Raw genomic sequence first — 12,912 nt, forward strand, 5'->3', positions numbered from 1 at the left:
CTCGCTATAGAAGGGGGAGTGCGGCAGGCCTGGCCTTGTAAAGGGCGACTAATTCTGGGAGATGATTGGAGTTGTCACGTTGCTGTGGGCCAATTACCTCCTGACTCCGGTCACGGGCGGCGGATGAGATAATTAGCATGCGTTTAAGAGGGCCGTTTGCTGGCCGTATTCTAATTAGCCGCGCCTTGTCTAGGAACGGCCAGCCAAGGTGCAGAAAGTTCAGGAGGTGGAGGAGCTTTGGTTCAGTGTAGGAATGGCCAGATGACCAACCATGAAGCTCAAGCTCCTCGCTGTCCAATGGGTTCCTCCCATACCCGTGTCTTCCTCTAATGAGTGAGATTTTCTTTTCTTCTCGACTAAAAAAAAAAAAACCCAGTGCCTCTGTTGAAGCCCTGAGCCTGTCTCCAGCGGCTTAAGGGAGCCAGTTTTCTCAGAGTCCTATAAACTGTCTCCCCCTTTTTCTGTAGCTGCCGCAAATCCATCATTAATCCTTTCAATTAATTTATTCTAGTGGGTTTCTCCCAAGGTTTAGCCCCCGAGATTTAATATAACACTTTGTTGCCACACTGGCTCTGAAATTAGAAACTGCAGCATCTGCAGCAAAAGGTGAAGCGTCCGGAAGATCTGTTCGGGACCCGGCTGAAAACAAAGCACGCAGCAGGTGAGAGGTGCGGCGCGGGAGGAGGGGAGGGAGTTTAGTCAAGTTCAGCCTGCTGAAATTGAAAAGTTAATTCTCCGGCGGTCCACGTTCTCGACATTCTCTTAATGGCCATTTTCTATTTTAATTAATTCCTTTTGACACCGCTGAGGATGTTAAAACATGGTAGTTGTAGGGGAAATGGGACTGGTGGTAGTGGATGCGTACTCAGCATATTTTGGGGAAACGGGGAAAGGTAAGGTTTGCTTTTGAGTTGGGGTAAGCACTGGCCAACTAATGGCACTTTTAGTCAAAGCAAACGGTAGTGTGTGAGAACAAAGGAACCGCTCGGATGCCTATCTGCCAGGTCAACCGGTTCCCTCTTATCAAGCTCTTACTAAGATTGCGTATGTTCTTCCTATCAAACTAACAAAGGCCGTTTCCTGTACCAGGAAACAACCTCGTGACACCTCTGGAGTAAGCAACCTACCCCGGCCTTACTGTCTCTCCAAAACAACTTACTTGCCCTTATGACAAATTTTTCATTCATCAATTTCATGTTTTTATGCAAGTTTCACCCTCATGAATATAAGCAAGAAAGCATGGTAGGGGATCTTGCAGCTGAACTTGTTTCCATCATGTTGTAAATGAAGTCAATTATTCAGTTAAGCTAATTACTATTCCAATTAACACAGCCTAAATGACATTCTGACCTCATTAGCATATCTTTAGCAACACATGCAGCAGTGTCAGAGGGAGAAAAGAGACAAGCGGCCTGTGTTTGTGTTTGTTTTGCAGTGTGACAGTGTCTGGGCTAATTTAACATCACCTGCTTAAAACTATTGCCACCAGTGACTTTAATCAAAATATTACGTCACAGTAACTTTGATGTCTTTACTGGCATTTTATCCTGTAATGACCATTTCCAGGGCATGTTTTTGTTATATGGTTTTGTGAGGTGCTCCCAGAGACAGGCTGAGGTGTGGCTAAGGTTGATGTGTAGGCCAGGCAGAGAGCGAGTGAGCAAGCAAGAAGGAGAGAGAGAGAGAGAGAGAGAGAGAGAGAGAGAGAGCTGCAGGGTGACAGGAGATGGCCTGCTCAGAAAAGCCTGTCTAACGAGGCACTGGGCACAGAGGCCCAGGGGAACGCCTGCTCGGCGAACCCCGCAGATTAGACGCCGCCACTCGAGCAGGACAGGACAGCAGCGGGGAGAGGTAGGTCCCCGCCAACACGTCAGGCGGCATGTCAGACCTGCTCTCCCCCTCACTCCTCTCTGTCTCTCTCTCGCTCCGTGTTTCTCTCACACGTCTCTCACATCTAAGCATCTCTTTATGTCAGAACAAATTGGCCAGGCCTCAGATCCCCCCTCTGGTTCCTGGGAAGTCAACACTGGATTCATATATGGGAGGGGGGAGGTGTTGGATACGGGGAGGGGATGACAATAGTGGAGATGAAAGAGCGGGAATGGGGGAAAAGGAGAAGAATGATGTAAAGAAACTAGGAATTTGCTATATTTGTACAACTGAATAATAAAGACAGCTGAAGAGATCAAGGGAAGCAATGTGTGTGCGAGTGCGTGTGTGCGTGTACATTTGTCTGGAGTCTCTTCATTCACGCTTTTCCTTGACATCTTATAGCTGTATTCTACCAGTTTTTCCAGTGCAGCCAGAGAGGGACGATACCTGATGTGAACACAGAAGCCAAACAGTCTCCAGCAGAAGAGGCCTGGGTGGGATATCCTGTGAAACTCAGGGCCACGCTCCAAGCTATCAAACCGATGGGAATTCTCAGGGAAGCTGGGAGAGAGAAGCTGGTATCTTTGCGACTCTGACCTTACGTTCCCTTCACTCAGACATTCTCTGAGAGCCATTAGGCTCTGGTTTCACTAACCTTCCATAGGAAGACACTGCCCTTGAAGAACACATGGAGTTCTGAAGCAGCTGCAGCCTTGCCAGTCAGGTGGATTTATAAAGGACCCAAATCTTCTGGCGCATGCGCACATACACGCGCACACACACACTTTGCCTCATTTATACACATATTTTTGAGACGCATCATTCTGGAATCCTAGAAGCAAAAGTAGCAATGCATGTATTATCTTATGGTGGAGTACGTCTTTCTAAATAACACGTATGTAGTTACAACTGCAAAGTTTCATGACGGCAAAGTCATAAAAGACTTCATCTGCTGATCTGAATGTTTAATGAGTTAATCCAGTCATATGACCTTCGTTGACCTTAGTATATAATGTGTTCGAAATATGTTGATGAAAGTCCTGCACAGGCCATTAATACTCAGTTTGTCAATGAAAATTTATGTTAGTTATGTTTGCATTGCATTGACCAAACAAAACAAAAAGGTGCAAGCCAAACATGTTATTTGCAGCTGTGTGCAGCAAGGTTTTCTAGCAGGGAAGCACCAGATCTGCCCTGTATGCCCACACAAAACCCATATCCCACTAATCTCTTTCCCTCCATAATTAACCTCTAGTTAGCACTGTGTGCCACACCAAAGATGAAGGAAGAAGCCCCTACTTTTAAAGAACATTAACACCAGTGGGAAGTTCCCCCAGTGGTCTATATCTGAAGCCACTGGCCTCTATCCACACAGCATATATTCCCAATATATGCATGCCCTCGCAGGCCTCCGGGGATGTTTGTAGGGGGGATGAGGGGGTTAAAAGACTTCCTTAATCATCTCACAGATTACAGACGCAGACAAAGGGTGAAGAGGATCCCCCATCTCTTTTTTCCCAGGCCGTGTGGATTTAAGGCCCAGTCTATAGGCGGGCGGCTAATGCCTCCCGCACCATGACTTCTCATCGGCATTCATTACCCCAAAACAGAGGCAAGCGGGTGGAAACGGTGGCCGTAAATTGGCTCCGGGTCGGAGCGGACGGCTGTGGCAGCGTCTGATAATCCAGGGCTCGAGTGGCGCGCGTCTCCCCTGCGTGACTTCACCGGTCTCTGGGAATGCTGCCTGCCCTCCGCTCGCCCAATGTATGTCGTATGAAGCACCCAGCAGCAACAGGGAGATCAGCAGGATGGGCTGAAATAATAGAATATTCATCCCTCTAATCCAAATTCAATTCTTTAGCATCTCCTGTTCTCCCTTCCTCTGGTTCACCCCACTATGCATATGCATTCAGGATGCATCTTCCATTCAAATGAGTTATTGCGATGTTCACTACCTCCTTTGCCCCCCCCCCCCCCCCCCCCAAGCCCCCATTAAATACACATGTTGGGTTTCTGTCCCGCTTCAAGTTGACAGGGTGAGATCTTTCCATTGTGGGAAGAGAAATAACCAGCAAGGCCAGATGGAAGTCGGGGTGTGAGGAAGCTACGGTTGAACACACACAGAGGTGTGGCAAAGATTATGCTCATCCACGTTGTTTCTGGACTAGAGGAACACAAGATGTCCCAGTCAGGAGACTAGACTCAGTCCTGCAGCATGTTTTTAGTTATTCTGAGGTAAATTCAGCAACTTTCATGTGGTTCTATGTTGTGAAGCACGATGTAGATGTATGTAGTGTAGTGTAGGGCTGTGTGGGGCACTATGTAGATGTATGTAGTGTAGTGTAGGGCTGTGTGGGGTCCATTGTAGAGGTATGTAGTGTAGTGTAGGGCTGTGTGGGGCACTATGTAGATGTATGTAGTGTAGTGTATGGCTATGTAGGGCGCTATGTAGAGGTATGTGGTGTAGTGTAGGGCTGTGTGGGGCGCTATGTAGAGGTATGTGGTGTAGTGTATGGCTGTGTGGGGCACTATGTAGAGGTATGTGGTGTAGTGTATGGCTGTGTGGGGCACTATGTAGAGGTATGTGGTGTAATTTAGGGCTGTGTGGGGCGCTATGTAGAGGTATGTGGTGTAGTGTATGGCTGTGTGGGGCACTATGTAGATGTATGTAGTGTAGTGTAGAGCTGTGTGGGGCACTATGTAGAGGTATGTGGTGTAGTGTATGGCTGTGTGGGGCACTATGTAGAGGTATGTGGTGTAGTGTATGGCTGTGTGGGGCACTATGTAGAGGTATGTGGTGTAGTGTAGGGCTGTGTGGGGCACTATGTAGAGGTATGTGGTGTAGTGTAGGGCTGTGTGGGGCGCTATGTAGAGGTATGTGGTGTAGTGTAGGGCTGTGTGGGGCACTATGTAGATGTATGTAGTGTAGTGTAGAGCTGTGTGGGGCACTATGTAGAGTTATGTGGTGTAGTGTAGGGCTGTGTGGGGCGCTATGTAGAGGTATGTGGTGTAGTGTATGGCTGTGTGGGGCACTATGTAGATGTATGTAGTGTAGTGTAGAGCTGTGTGGGGCACTATGTAGAGGTATGTAGCGTAGTGTAGGGCTGTGTGGGGCGCTATGTAGATGTATGTAGTGTAGTGTAGAGCTGTGTGGGGCACTATGTAGAGGTATGTAGCGTAGTGTAGGGCTGTGGATAACTATGTAGAGGTATATGAAGAATGTGACAGAATGACAGAAGACTATTAAATTCATGCATATTCAATATTGCCATATCACAACTATTACACAAAGCATCTAAGCCAGAACTTTTGTAGTGTGGGGTTACTTAGTCATTGACTGCTCTCTCGTTAGATCAAACCAATGATGTCATCTGGCCTTTCTCCCCACTCTAGTTTAGAGCGAGACGGCATACAGACATGTTTTCTGTTGCCAGGTTTCTTATTCTCCAGATGTATCCCCCCCTCCCCTCAACCATCTCCATCTATCTATCCAACTAACTATTCCTCCATCACCTTCAGATTACAGGATAAATGAACAAAGCCATTACCACTGGGTGTCGGCAGGCTCTGTGCGCCACCGCTGACAAATACGGATACATTTCAGGACCAGAGAAGCCACCCAGGAATAATTTTGCAGATTTCATCAAGAGTTCTAATTATGTTCCTGTCAAGGCCAGAATGCTGCAATCCATAACTGAGGGGAGCAGTCAGGGGCGAGGCACCGTACGGGGTGCGTAATTTATGCCCTGCGGAAAGACGCCGGGGGCCGCGTTGGGGATTTTGGCTTAACTAGGGCCACCTGACTAAAAAGAGGATTGTGGGAAGTGATGAGATAGTGTCTGTGTGTGTGTATGTGCATGCACACGTGCATACATGATGTACACATGAGTGTGTATGTATAGTTGGGTTTGTGTGTGTGTGTGTGTGTGTGTGTGTGTGTGTGTGTGGAGTAAGAAGGGATAGTCTTAGAAAACGCTGACTAATGGGTACGTTTATGTAAATGAATATCGATCAGCCAAAAAAAGTAGTCATGCTTTAATTTATTTTGGCCCCGTCTCTCATTTGAGAAGACTTAAAAAATAATAATAATAAACTAACCTACCACCCAAAATCAGGTGTCGGTCTGTCAGCTATGGAGCACGTGCAGAGAAGGTCATACAGATCTGAATACAAACGAGGAAAAACGCGCCAGGCGTTCCGATCCAAGAGCACGCGCCTACATAAGGAAAGAGAAGGGGCAGAAGAAAGAGAGTGAGGAGGGGACATAAGAGGAGAGAGGACACTTGGAGGAGAGAGGAGGGCCGAGGGCCAAGCACGGAGGGTCTCGCCGGCTATCCACCTTCACTCTAACGAGATCTGCACTGATTAATGGTGCCAATTAAGTGTTGGCGAATGGAGAGGGAGTGGGCGTTATTGTGTTTGATGCACATGCAGCCTGTTATTTTAAACGCACGGCTATGCCTTTGCTCCTGAAGAAGGCTCTTCTTGCTCTGTGAAATGTCCAAAATCGTTTCCTCCCACAGACAGTAGAAAGACACAATGATAGACATGCAAGGTTAAAAACAAAGAATTTAAAAAGAGTTTTAGGGGGGATTCCCACACATCTCATGAGAATTATAAAACTGTAGTGTGTGTGTGTGTGTGTGTGTGTGTGTGTGTGTGTGTGTCAGTGAGAATGAATGTGTGTTTGTGAGCATGCACACGTGCCCAGGCCAGAATGCTGCTGGTTCTCCTGGTAGTTGAAGGCCCATCCATTTCTAGGCAGATGACAACTCCCGTGCCTGGGGACCCCATTAGAGGAAAGGGCCTGGGCAGCCTGTGTAACCCCTTCAATTCGTCCCCCAAAAGGAGGCATGGGGATTACCCCAACACCCTGCGATGGATGAGCCACCTCTGGACAGGGGTGTGAGAGGAGCCCAGTGTGAGTGGAGGGGTTTGCGAGGGCTGAGAGGACCCTGACTTTTGCCTTTTTGGTTGGCTTTCTGTAACTTCCAGTGACCCCCACGTCTCCTTGTCTGCTTTTCTGCGTCGGTGGTGGCCACCACACGTGCACACTTATACACACACACACAAGCACACACAAGCACACACAAGCACACACAAGCACACACAAGCACACACAAGCACACACAAGCACACACAAGCACACACAAGCACACACACACCAGGAGGAGAGGGGCAAAGCAGAGACACCTGCTGTTTCTGATATTCTAAATTGAACAACAAAGAAAATTTATGGTTTGGTTGGTTCTTCAGACAATTCTCAGATTTAATAAAGAGAGGTAAACTCATGCCCCCCCCCCCCCCCCCACACACACACACACAGACACAAACACACCCTCCTCTCTCTACAGATTGTTCTGATTGAATTGGATCATTTGTCACAGCACAAATATTGTGGGGAGCTTGAATCTAACAGACAGCAGTGCCTTACCAAGGTCTGGGAGTTCGACCATTCCACCAGGCAGCCAGTGCTTATCCAGGCCGTTCCTCCGGGCAGAATTCACTTTCTTTCTGTACCGGGTTCATATTGGAAATGGAATCTGATCCTTGGTATAGAGGGTCACTGGAGGAGGAACCATAATCACGGCAGCTGCAGACAAATAACAAATGTGTGTGAACGTGCAGGGAACACAGGTACACAGCCGATGTCGTCTTCTCCAACCACTCTCTCTCCAGCACTTCTCCCTCAATACACACACACACACACACACACACACACACACACACACGTCTCCTAGCCAGCACCAGCCAGCCTCCTCTGCTGTCTCTCTCCCTCCTTCTCCCTTTTCCCCATCTTTCCCTCACTCTCTCCCTGTCCTTTTCTCTATCCCTCCATTTATCTCCCTCTTTCCTTCCCTCCCTCCCTCTCTCTCTCTCTCTCCCCCCATCACCTCCCCTTTTCTCTTTACTCCACTCTCAGTGCAGTCAAGCACAACTAAGCCAGTGCAGAGACACAATGAGAGCGTTTACAGTAATCATCTCCTTTCACACTTGCTGAGGCTCTTAAAAGGTGCAGGGATGGTGAACTTCCCATACTGCGCCCTGCCCCGACAACCCAGCGTGCCCTCAACCCGACGCCGCTGTCCAAACAGGCACACTGCATACACCACAGTCTAGCAGCCACAGCCAATTCGCTTCCAGCTCGACTGTGCCCGTGTTGTCCGATAAACTGTCGGCCTGAGACTAAAATGATGGCTGCAAATGTAGACTTTGCCTGGAAAAGTACTATGTATGAATCATTCATATCTGATTTCATATTTTAAAAAAGTGGAACATCATTTGAAGAGGAAAAAAGTACATTAAGCTGAAGTGAAGGAACACTCTCCCACCTTGAAATTAATTTGGATCCCCATATGATCAATTTTGGTTCAGAGAGGACAGCACGCTTAAAGTATGCCTCTATTCCTGAGACAGCACATATAAATATACGTCGGGAATTACAGACATGCCAGTGTTTAAAGCACTAGGGTTGGGTGCTACTGCCTAGGCCTGCTTTCTGGGCGCTGATGAAGTGAACTACTTTGGTGCATTGCAGCAAGGTCTGGTTGTGAAGTGCCCTACCTGGGTTACCAGGCACAAAGTCAGGCTCGCCTAATCTGAGTTCCTGAACACTGATCACATTCGGATTATCCAATTAAAGATAGGCAATGCCACGTTTGGACCGCTCTCGGGCCAGCCGGCAGCCACAGGAGCTCCAACATCAATTTTTCTAAGTGCTTTTAACAGATTACAGAGAGAGGGCTCGGTGATGGGGCCGGGGGCCGGGGGACGGCAAGCCCCGCTCCTCCATGCCGCATTACTGTAATTGGGTGAAGGCACTGGAGAGGAGGAGGAGCGAGGAGGAAGACTTCCTAGGAGGGAGGAAGTGTCTATGGCTTTTCCACTTTGTCTTGGGGAATCATGCAAAAATAGCAATGATCATAAAAGGCATTGCTGCTGGGCCGCGTGCCGTTGATCGGTTTACTGTGGGGTGGAAGACCGCTGATTTGCAGTGAATGTCACTGAGAGAAGAAGAGAGGTAACGGTTTAGTGGTTTAACTGTAGTGAGTTTTCCTAAGCAAACACCTCTGCAAATTGCTTACTAAATGTAAGGCTCTTAAGTCTCCCTCTCTCTCTCTCTCTCTCTCTCTCGCTCTCTCTCCGTTTGGTGGTTTGCACAGCAATCGAGGATCTCCTAAAGAGTGACAGGACTTTAAAATGCTCTGGAAAAAATACATTCCATATGGAATTGCCTTTGCATATTCACAATAGTGTATTATATATACATTCTTTACATGGAATACATGGAAATACAGGCAAAAAAGAACAAAAAAGACAAAAGAACAACTAACTTCTCAATAATACAAATGCTTGTTCAGGATATTACAGTGAATACTGAAGTGGGTGCCATTACCTCTCACTCATTCCGAATGACACAATGGGTCTCAGGCAAAGCATAATTAGAAAAATGTCAATGTGACATATTCTTCTAACAGGCCAATGTGGCTTATCTAAACACGCAAATTGCTGCAGATTCCAGCAGCTTGAGAATGCAGCTTTCCAATTCAAGACTGGCCTAAAGTATGTGTACTAAGTGTGTGTGTGCGTGTGCGTCATATTTCTAATCTCTGTCTAATCTGTCTCTGTGATAAAGGCCAGACACCTGACTCCACTGACTCCAGCAAGTGTATATTATCTGGAGTGTATGAGGGAGCAAAAACACACACAGACACACACACACACATGCGCACACATGCACAAACAAACTTGTTTGAATAATCACAAAGAGCAGCACACCCTGGATGTATTTGAATTAATACTCAGATTAGGAAGCAACTGATTGGAAGGACCCCAACCTCCAGCCGCAAGCAGACCTCAATATCAAAGCTGTAAATACCACCAGCATTTATTTTAAGAGCATATTATCTTCAGCAAACCATTTAGGGGGGAGTGATATTTATACTCTATCAAGAGGAATTTCCATGCCTTTTAGCTTTAGTTATCAACGGATCTCTTGCGCACAAAAGGCTGATAACAAAGGCAGTGCTTCGCCATATTGCCAGGCCATGGCAATTAGAATGGGCTGCCTGGGGCCACTCTTACTGTGAGGTGAGTCTGCGTGTGTGTGTGTGTGTGTGTGTGTGTGTGTGTGTGTGTGTGTGTGTGTGTGTGTGTACACAGGAGAGACCACAGCCTTGTGCAGGATAACCCATGACTGGTGGAACTGTTTTATAATTGAGGTCCTGTTGCCTTGAGCATATAGTTTGTTAGTAGAATATCCAATCCACTTTCCCCTGAGTAAGGCCAGTGCTGGATATGACGTGTGTGCGGAGGCCAGTGCTGGGTATGACGTGTGTGTGGAGGCCAGTGCTGGGTATGACGTGTGTGTGGAGGCCAGTGCTGGGTATGACATGTGTGGGGAGGCCAGTGCTGGGTATGACGTGTGTGTGGAGGCCAGTGCATTGTTCCAGTCATACTGAATGTGAAATCATTCATACGATTTCAGTCATTTTCTTCTCATTTTCAAGGTGTGCAATACTGAGGTATTGTGGTTAAAAATGTACTCAGGTAACTTTGGTCCTGTCTGTGCTCTGCCTACTAACTTGAAAAACAAGTTTGAGTTAACTGCTCAAATATCAGTACAACACAGAAAATAAATGTTGTTTAATTATGAACAATGAAAAATTAATATTATATTTTAGGATGTAAAAATTCCTCAGGCACCTGAGACTACCAATGAGGAGTTACATCTCACTTTACATTTTAGAGAACCAGAAGAACCAGGAGTTACTTTCCCATCAGGTTTTGTTTTCTTCTTAATTTTGGCTGATAAAAGCAATTCTTACTGTGATGAATTTAAGTACCTTACATTTGAATTTAAGTAACTTATGTTTTCTAAACCAATTTAACACCACACAGAACGTACAACACTACAGCCCTCAAGCTTTAGATAAACTTACTGTAGTACTGGATTTTCAACAGTTATCAACATCGTGACTTTAACTCTGCAGAGTCAGACAACCAGCATAAAAGTGAATTTAAATCAGAATAATATGATTACCAGATCCTGACATTTTTTTGAATCTCTGATTAGCATCGGGGTTCTAGATCATGCAACTTTCAGCAATGCAAATCTTTCCTTCAACAAGTTCACCCAGAATCTGATGTCCATAGGACTGCCTTGAAAAGGGCCTTTACACTAATCTAACCACAGCATGACCATGGTGAGACAGCCGGGACATCACCTGCCTACATGCGCAGAGCACATCCAGGAATCTGACCAGACTTGTCAAAACAAAAGTCCACTTGGCATTAAATTTATGTCACCTTTAAAAATAACCTCGACACAACTAAACCCAGAAAAATCAAAACATTTTTTGTGCCCCAGACATTTGGTCATAAAAGTGAAACTAAACAAGTATTTGAGACCGACTCCCTTTGTACAGTGTAAGAGCCGTGTTGACAAACGCGGTACTTCCTTCATTCTCACACCCTTAAAAAACCACGCATGCATCCGTTTGCACGCACGGTCCTACATTAATCAGCTCCAGTCGCGCTCACACGTACTGCAATACATCAATTACCACGCTTTTTAAACAAATTCCGCCTCGGCGGCAGACACCTTATTAGGACCTGGAGTAGAAGTGCAGGCCTAGGAGTAAAAGTCTATTAACACAGCCTTGTCCAGTGCTATTGTTTGTGTCTCCATGTCCACAAACAAATCCGACTCTGCATTACAATTAACGGCAGAGAGAGAGGGACACAGAGAGAGAGAGAGAGAGAGAGAGAGAGAGAGAGAGAGAGAGAGAGAGAGAGAGAGAGAGAGAGAGAGAGAGAGAGGGGAGAGACAGAGAGAGGGATGGGGGGTTAGGAGGAGGAAGAAATCCTTGTAACGACTTCCAGCTTGCTAATTTCACAAGCTAATAATAAAAAAGGCCATTGCTATGCACAGGCTGGCCTCTGTCTGCCTCCGTACCGGCGCTGCACTCCAGAGGCCCACTGCCATTGTTCACATGAAAGACAATTAGACCCAGGAACATCAAACCCAAAAATGACAATCTGCTAAGCGGCCCTGGGTATTGAAGGCATTCTACTCTCCATTTTCTGGACTGATAGACAACAATCCTCCAAAGGGCGCTTCTTTTCAGAGCGCAGAAGAAAAGCAGAAAAAGGCGTGGAGGGGCGGGGGTGGGGTGGGGGGGCAGCCCTGCTCCCTGATTTATGCATCTCAGAATTTATTAACCTGACTGCTGCCAGTTGAAGTTCTGCCACTTTTGTAGCCGCAAGCTTTCAATTCCCTACACGTCTACAGAAATACACTAATAATGGCAGGCACGTATTTCCATATTACAAAATAAAAGTGGGTGGTGGGGGATGAAATGGAAAGAATAAGGAAGGCATAACTGTGTGCGTGTGTACATGTGTGTGTACGTGTGTGTGTACATGTGTGTGTACGTGTGTGTGTGTGTGTATTTTCAGGAGGGTGTATGGGTTTTGCAACAAGTTCTCTCTTGAGACAATTGTTCCGGTTTGCCGGTGAGGGTTGGGTTTCCAGACGGGTGGGAGAGTGGGTTCAGGCCATAATGATGGCCTTCCCATCGCATCACTCATAATAAGTACCCTCCATGTCCCTGCAAAGGGAGCCCACAACACCGAACCAACCAGCCCTGAAAAAACCAAAGGCCATATTCTCCCACATTTAATAGCATCGCTGTTGCCGAGGGAGCTGTGAGAGAACCCGAAGAGCAGCCTATCAGAAATCCTGAACAACTTAGCGAGGAAAGGAAAAAAAAAAAATCACTAATGAAGAAGAAAAATCAGTCAATAGATGAGGATGTTGCTGTGGGCTCAGTGTGGGGCGTTCCTGCCCCGCTGGAGCTGAGGCTTCAGCGGAGGAAGCAGTACAGGCCGGGCCTGGGTGTACTGGAGGGCCAGGAATAGAGGCAATCGATAGCTTTGACTGCACACATTCTCCAGGGTGGAGATCATTGTCTTTCTGAGTGGGGGCTGAGATCTGATCTGCGACTGCTGTGGACGGCTGGGGCAGGGGGGCGGCAT

General features: G+C 46.9%; 1 protein-coding gene across 3 annotated transcripts in view; it reads right to left on the reverse strand.

Moving 5' to 3' along the window:
* esrrga (estrogen-related receptor gamma a) overlaps positions 1 to 12,912 on the reverse strand; it is a 133,919-nt gene that overhangs the window by 92,500 nt on the left and 28,507 nt on the right. Inside the window, exon 1 of one of the 3 annotated variants that reach the window (XM_035533066.2) lies at positions 7,307 to 7,526. The exons of the other annotated variants lie outside the window; for them this stretch is intronic. The gene's annotated coding sequence lies outside the window, so the exon portion shown is untranslated. Of the gene's footprint in view, positions 1 to 7,306; positions 7,527 to 12,912 lie in introns of those variants that run through there. 3 annotated transcript variants of the gene reach the window in all.

The sequence above is a fragment of the Electrophorus electricus genome, chromosome 10, assembly GCF_041902795.1.
Source record: "Electrophorus electricus isolate QZ-2024a chromosome 10, ASM4190279v1, whole genome shotgun sequence".
Taxonomy (NCBI): Eukaryota; Metazoa; Chordata; class Actinopteri; order Gymnotiformes; family Gymnotidae; genus Electrophorus; species Electrophorus electricus.